This window comes from Haemaphysalis longicornis, unplaced genomic scaffold (assembly GCF_048455015.1).
Source record: "Haemaphysalis longicornis isolate Haplotype H1 unplaced genomic scaffold, Haemaphysalis longicornis Haplotype H1 scaffold_103, whole genome shotgun sequence".
Taxonomy (NCBI): Eukaryota; Metazoa; Arthropoda; class Arachnida; order Ixodida; family Ixodidae; genus Haemaphysalis; species Haemaphysalis longicornis.
Genome location: NW_027526207.1, coordinates 922,246 through 930,200, shown reverse-complemented (window position 1 = coordinate 930,200; position 7,955 = coordinate 922,246). Strand labels below are relative to the sequence as shown.

The window sequence follows — 7,955 nt, the reverse complement described above, 5'->3', positions numbered from 1 at the left end:
AGCCGCAGCATCAGGATCCTGGGCCTACATCTCCAGGCTAACACCGAGTGACGTCTCCTCGCAGCGCCTCAAAAACAGCATTAATCAAATCATACACATGATCAGGCGAGTTGCCACCAAGAAGCGAGGCTAAAGGAATCCGGTACCTTTCGATTAATTGAAGCTTTTGCCCTCTCGAGAGTCACTTACGTCAACCCCCTGTGTTCTTCTCGACGAGGAAGACATAGAGATGCTTTATATAATTATTACAAAGGCGGTCGAGCAGGCTATTGGTCTTCTCATGAATGCGTCCACATAGAGGCTGCTTAGCACGGGGCTCCACAACACGGTGTAAGAGCTGATAAAAGGCCCTCTTTCTAACCAGATGGTCCGACTCAGAACTGCGGTGGGTAACCGAATGCTTCACCAGATTGGCTGGGCAGCCCGGAATGTTACTCCGCTTGACGTTCTCCCAGACTCTTGGCGACTAAAAACAAAGACGCTCCCCTTGCTCAGAAATATGAACCCCTCACATGACGAGGGTCACTGAAAAGCACGGGCTCAAGCGCTAAACACCACCCTCCGTGGGGATCATGCAGTTATCTACACAGACGCCTCCAAACATCGAGGGCAGCAACACGCCATCATCGTGGCTACCTCCAGAACCAACCTCCTTGCGTGTACCTCGTTTAGGACCCGAGAAATGACGGCAGCAGAAGAGGCAGCCATCACTTTGCCTCTCACTCAACCAGGGGTTCGGAGGGTAGTCACCGATTCCCAGCAAGCCTACTGGAATTACCAATCGGGTTGGGTGTTCTGACCTGCACTCGCGTGATAAAAACCCACTACCCAAACGGTTCCATTCAGCTCATCTGGACACCCCCTCACGCTTCAATGGAGGGCAACAAATACGCCCACCCAACAAGCCTGCGCTTTTACCTCCCGTGCTATGGAGCGGCACGAGGACAGTCACCCACTTGTCATGTTCAGGGAGATAACCCAGCATTATCGCCTTCTGAGACAGACCGTACCTTCGCCTTACCCTGACCTTTCCAGAGAACAACAAACTACCCTACGGCTCATACAATCCGGGCTCCTTCCCACAGCCTACGCGTCTTTACTTAATGCATCCGAATCGCTACGACGCTGAATGTAAATTTTGCTCAGAAGTAGGAGCACTCCGCCCCGTAATCGGGGTGTGCGACTTTAGCCCTGAGCACCCTCCTCTCTTTCCGTCAACTACCCAACAAGAGCAATGGGAGATGCTGCTGTCCAGGCCCTCTCTACCTACCCAGCTTCAGCGGGTGGAAAGAACACAGGCCGCCCGTACTGCCCACAGAAGAAGGAATCACTCCCCAGGGCTGCACTCTGGGCCGTTCAGAAATCTGAACAGAAGTATTTCTTTCTCCTCCTTCTCTTCTCTGCCGCAAATCTCGTCGCCTCCGTCCGCGGCGCAGAGACGGAGAACTCAGATCGTCTAACACCGGGTTGGAGCTTACTTTAATTTTATAAAAAAAGTTTCCACTCTTGTGCTACACCAATACAACTCTACAAAACACCGTTCATGCATCATGCATTGATTTAACCTTATCAAGAATATCTCTTTGAAGTAATAAATGGTGTGGTTAAGTGCATTTCACTTCTCTCTGGTTTTACTATTTGTAGAGCGATGTGAGTGAATATAAGTGACGTCGCATGGGTAATCGTTATGGGTGCCGTTTACAGCTCTGCTTTCCAACCACATTCACGCGGTGGATTGGCACGATTTTTTTTTATTTGGGGATTATTAGCGAAGGTATGGTGAATGCCTTTTTTTACGATAGGTGACACGGCAGCCAACTTCTCGCCGTCGTTGTCAAACCGGCACCGTGAACTTGCTGTCGTTGCGTTTACATGTAAAGATAGCAGAAAGTAGCAAAGTACACGAAGAACGGGAACTGCTACATATTCAAGTACGAATGTCCGGCACGCTTACGGTCACTGAAACTTGAGGTATTTACATAGCATTGCCTGGCGGCAAACTTTGTCGTGCATGCACTGTGCGATCTAAACATGATTGATTGATTGATGAGGTTTAACGCGCCTACGATACATAGGCGACGAGGCGCGCCGTAGTGAAGTGCTCCGGATTAATTTTGACCACCTAGGGATCTTTAACATGCGCCGAAATCTTGAACACACGGATGATTTGTATTTTCGTCTCCATCAGAAAAGCAGCTGCCATGCCGAGGGTCGAACCACCGTCCTTGGGCTGCATGCAATCTAAACGTAAAGGCTTACACGGAAGTAGGAATAATAATTTAATACCTTGAAGCACAAATACACTATGTACCAAATGATTAAGAACATACCCCACTATGTCACATAATACATTATGTACAAAATGATACAAACACACTTCACTGCAGTTATAAAACAGGTAATGATGATAACGCTCGGATGTTTTCGAACTTGCTTTTTGAGGTTTTGAATTGTGTTGTTAGTATTTGGGATGTTCTTGAAGTAGGGTGTATGTGTTTTCTAGGTCTGCCAACTGCTTTTTCAACTCAGCACAATTCCTTTGTGTCTCACTATATTTTTTGTGAGAGTTTCATTTGCCGAGTTTGGAATTCTGGCATTCAAAGCTTTGACCCCTGCGCTATTGATTTGGAGATTTTCCGATGACGTCTCTTGTGATACCATGTGAGTTGACTCAGGGAGAATTTCCGCTGTTTCTGATGCGTGAGGTTCTTCAGTGGGGTTGTCCACCTCTTCATTGTTGGATGTGGGGTCAGGCTGCGTTCGTTCGCTGGGTGGCTTTCGCTGCTTTATAGCAACTAAGAGCAGAAAGATATGCAAAGCAATGATCAAATTAAGCAGTAAGTTCAGGGAAAGCGCGGTAATCAAGGGAACGGGAAATCAAGACAAAGAAGAAAGCGGAAACACTGCATGGCAAGTGTCTCAGCATTTACACTTGTAATAATTACCCAGGTCGAGCGATTGTGCCTTTTCCAGTGGAAATGGATTAAGTGGATGCGTGAGGTTATGGTTTTGGCGTGGGCTGATCGACATTACAATTGAATAGCTGGAAGTGGCTCCCGATAAGAGCAGAAGTATCATCGATACATATACAAACTTACATACATGCATGCGTAATGTGTTAAAGTGAAAATATGGGAAGCATGCCAGACCGATGGCTCAAATGCCACTGGAACGTTTCCCAGCGGCCACCCCTGATCTGTTAAGTAATTTACGCACTTATACGAAAGTACGCAGTGAATCAAATGGTACATGCCTACCTCTGATTGGGAAAGGCGTTGGCACAGCATTTGGCTTCAACTTCTTCCATACATCTGCCCGGTTTTGTTCAAAACAGAATCCTTCAAAGTGAGCCTGCACGATAAATTGCCAATAAAATTGCCTTTTTCTCCCGAGAAATAAGAATAAATGACGTGAAATCAAGCAAATCGAACAAACTGGGATCCACACGTATCGGCTCACACCCGAACATGATTCACAAAATAGAGGTGTAATTTACATTACTTTTCACCTCCATGCGCTACTTTTATGACATGATAAGCGAGAATAAATGTCCTAAATATCATAATTTTTCCGCACAACAAGATGTAAAACAGACCTTACATTGAGACAACGAGGAGAAACACGAGCATAACGCGTCGCATGCAGTTTTACGTTTCGGGATATATCATTCACACTCCCAAAAATGGGCTTTTGGTGAAGTAAGCGTGATGCGCCGGGATGACGCTTCGGGAATAAGAAAGTTCGCACACCTTCTTATAAGGATCGCCTTATTTCGTGATACAAAGTGAAATGACTGAAGATACAAAGCGCCATACGTTTCACATTGGCCCCCCGCTTTAAGAGGCCACGTCCGTTTGCATCAATCAAATGTGAAAAGGCCGCAAAAGCATTATGAAACCTCCAACTTAAACACATAAAACCGTACGTCTGGTATCTAGAAACCACCACACATAGAAGCTGATAATAGCCCCAAATGGATTTGGCATTGCTGAGAAGCCGGGTACTTACACTGCATATGCAGGAGTGGTTCGTCGGCTGCCACTTGTCCCGCTTGATCTTCACCGTCCACAGAAGCCGCCTTTTTGGGTCTCTAGGAAACGAATACATCCTCCAGACATTTGTAGCGCTGTTAGAACACTAGGGAACGCAGCACCCAGTCATTCTGAAAAGAGACTTTGTGAAGAGCGCCGCTTTTCGCGCGCCTAGCGCGGAAGTGGGCGGGGGCGGGATGCAAGAAAATGGCGGCGCGCCTCCTGAGAACCGGTCTTGGCGGCGGCGACCCCTTCAGAGAATGGCGCCAACGTCAGCGGAGCGGGAGCGCATCGAGGCACCCTACCAAGAAAGTGCTCTGCACTTCAACGTTTTGTGTTGAAGGTCTGTGCTGGGAAGGGCATACTGCTGTATAAGCGAGAGACTTCCGAGAATACACACATGACGATGGAGAAGGGGCCACGCCCGCATGATGGCAGACGCTGGTCGGCAATGAGCAGGCTTTGAGAAGTACCCCACACAATGTTTTACTTACGAGAATGTTATAGCACCGCTCTTGGTCGGCTGCATTGTGGAACACAATTGTTACACAAAATGTTCGCCTAGTCTGTCGTGTGTTTTATACGCCACTCTGCTGTATAGTCTTTTCGCGGATATAAAGCTAACGATAGAAGAGCAAAAATAGATCCGTTTATTTAGTATACACTTTCAATATTAAGCAATAACGTATCTGCGGTTGCAAAATGTCTGATCATAAATCATCGCAAGAAGGTAAATTTTTCTGAGCGCTGGCTACTGCAAACTTTGTGCATACCAAAGCCCGATGCCTTTTAAAACAACAAGGTTATCAAAAAAGATTTGCTGTCACAGCCAATAATTTGTGTACGTGATAACAAATTCCCACTTACCGCAGAATGAACGTTTGTTTTTTGAAAGCAAAGTACTCGTTGTGACCGATACGAGACAAACCAACATGAAGGTCGTAACGGCTGGATTCATGGTCGGCCCGTCACGTGGGAGGACTTGAAAGAGATTATTACGCAAAGTAAGACACCGTACATTCGGTCTGCTTATATATAATGTTGCCAGAAAGAATTAAGACATGACCTGCAGCGGTTGACAAAAATGAAAATAAAGAAAGGTATCACGTGAGCTTTGATGTTTTTAATTCCAAGTTTCTCTAGTTGTAAGCTTTGGTTGTTCGCGGTCATTCTCCCACCGCCTCCAATATTTTTAGCAAGCAGCTTACAGGTGACGCAAAAGTCAACTGGCGTAAGCGCGGCATTTAGAAAAAGCTTAAGGTTGAGTTGTTGCTACTATGGGAATGTGTTGAAAAGTCAAAGGTAGTTGGTGTACTGAAAAAATGTGCGACAACAAAAGGTTCTACAGTGTGCACTAAATTTCGATATTTAATTTGCATTTTTCGGCACAAGGACAGCAGTATTTGCTGCGACATCACAGCTTCTTGGGAAATTTGTACGCATCGGCATTTTGAAAATGCGGAATATACAGTGTGTTCTGTGATTAAAAAAGTGGTCATAATGTTGATGCACACCTGCACCTATTTCATTTGACAAGCGAGTGGGCAAAAAACGCTAAGGAACAAAAATGCGCCAAAAAGTGCAGGCTTCTTTATAATATTTTGTAGCCAGCGTCACTCGCTGGCTACCACCCCCAAGTGCAGGAAACAAAAATAACTTAACATAAATACCCGAGAAAGTAGTGGGGAAACCACCCCGCCTGTAGCGTAGTGGTTATCGCACCTCTGGAGGCCGTGGGTTCGGATCTCACCCGGCGGGCATTTTTTCACCACTTTGTTTCTGACTCAAAAAGTTTTCATCTGTTTCTATGACCCACCACAACCCCCCCTTTGCTTTCCCAGGTTTTCTTGACTGTTAACCCTTATTTTCTGTCTTATTTCACCGAGCCCCTCATTTCGCTACATGCTTAGCGATGGCCAATGTTCTGGCAGTCTTGGTGCCAAAGGTAGCTTAAGAGGGTTCAACGCTGGTCGACCACTCTCGGCATGTCGTAGACACTGGAGTCACGGCCCGGGGGTTAAAAAGAAGGTCCCCTTCACCCCGGGTTGTCTGAGTGGCGCTGGCTACCACCCCCAAGTGCAGGAAACAAAAATACCTTAGCATAAATACCCAAGGAAGTGGTGGGGAAATAGCCCCGCCGGCCGGTAGCGTAGTGGTTATCGCACCAGACCAGAATTCTGGAGGTCGTGGGTTCGGACCCCACCCAGCGGGCATTTTTTCACCAATTTCTTTCTGACTCGAAAAATTCTTCATCTGTTTCGATGACCTTCCACATTTTCCCCTGTGCTTCCCGAGGTTTCATTTACTGCCAATTCCTGATTTCTATATATTGTCATGTTGGGGGAACAATAATGAAATATGTAACGAACTGTGGAAACGAGACTTTTTGTTTATGTAACCCGAAACCCAAACAAATACACACAAGAAACAGAGACAAAATAAAGAACAGCGTTGAACTAATAAACCCTGAGGAACCATGAAAAAACCGTATAGAACACGGTAAAGAGTTAAAGAAAACGGGGAATAGTCAAAGTCCAGTAATGAGGGGTGACGACAAAGCGCGGTAATGAAATGTCCACGATATGTGTTCGCTGCCGGAACGAAGTTGCCCAACCTCACGTCCCAGAGGTGCAGTCGGGAGGGTTCGATGTTCAAAGGTCCAGGTGGCCTGTCTAGGCCGCAAGGCTAGGGTGCACTCCGAGCTCTCGTCGCGTAGTAGCCGACGCAGCTCTCTTGCGACATCGCGTCCCTCTACCGATGTCTGACGACCCGACGTCTTTGCGGAGAAGGTGCCTTGGACGTTGCGCCTTTGGAGGACCTCTGGGGCACGGCACGGGTCCGTTCGCCCGACCGCCGCGCATCCCGGTCACACTACACACTTCACAGCCTCTCGTCTTCCTTGGTGTTCTTCTCTGGCTCGCTTCTGCCCGCCGGCCGCTGTCGCTGGCCGCTTCTGATTGTCTGGTGGCCGGAGCGAACTCGTGCCGTGGTCGCGAGCGCTCGGCGCCGTAGCTGGTGTCAATCAACTTGGAGGAGCATCCCGCTTGTGTCGTCTGCTTCGTAGCTTTTTCCTCCTCTTCTTTCACCGACGTTTGTATTTGTCTGTGCGAAATATTTGCATGACTATATATATATATATATGCTGTCGCTGTGCGCCACGCAATACTTATCGTGCTTTTTTTTCGCGCACACCGAGCACCTCGCGCCCACCATCATCGTCTGGCGCGTAACAAGTAACAGTCCTTATATATGTGTATATATATATATATAACAACACATATATATATAGATATATATATATATATATATATATATATATATGTATATATATATATATATATTGATTGTAACGGTAAACCAATTCTGTAACATTGGCTTGGCCAAGTGGATTGGCTCAGCTGAAGAAAAGAAAGAGGGTGCGTGGGCTCGGCTCTCTGGAAAACAGAAAGAAGAAGCTCGATTTTTTATCGCTCTTTCCTGAATATATCCCGCCCGGACGTTACAGTTTGGTAGTGGTGCTGGGTGCGTAGCGACAATGGAACTCCAAGACTTAAGCCGAGGCGAGTCTTGCATTCCTTCAGTTAGCACAACAGTCGCTTGGTTTGTTCTTGGACTGTTTGCCCAAGGCTGGTTTAGTCTTTAATTCAAAGAAGTGCCGATTCGGAGATCGCCAAACGCTTCTGTAAGGAGAAACAAAAACATTCACCGATAAGGATGGTGTCAGAGAAGACCCACACAAAATCCAAGAAGTCAGTGATTTCGGAGAGCCGTAGTCTGTCAAGGAGCTACGTTGGTTTCTTGGCCTCTGCACCTTTTTTCGGCTGTTCATACCTCGATTTGCAAACACAGCCTGTCCTTTGACAAGACTTCTACAGAAAAATGTTGCATTTACGTGCACTTCCAAATCTGACGCCGCGTTTCGCC

General features: G+C 46.8%; 1 non-coding gene across 1 annotated transcript; it reads left to right on the top strand.

Annotated features, from left to right (window-relative positions):
• The first annotated feature begins 6,168 nt into the window (after positions 1–6,168).
• On the top strand, positions 6,169–6,242 carry Trnas-aga (transfer RNA serine (anticodon AGA)). Its single transcript has one exon. It is a non-coding gene; the product is annotated as a tRNA-Ser (tRNA).
• Positions 6,243–7,955: the final 1,713 nt, after the last annotated feature.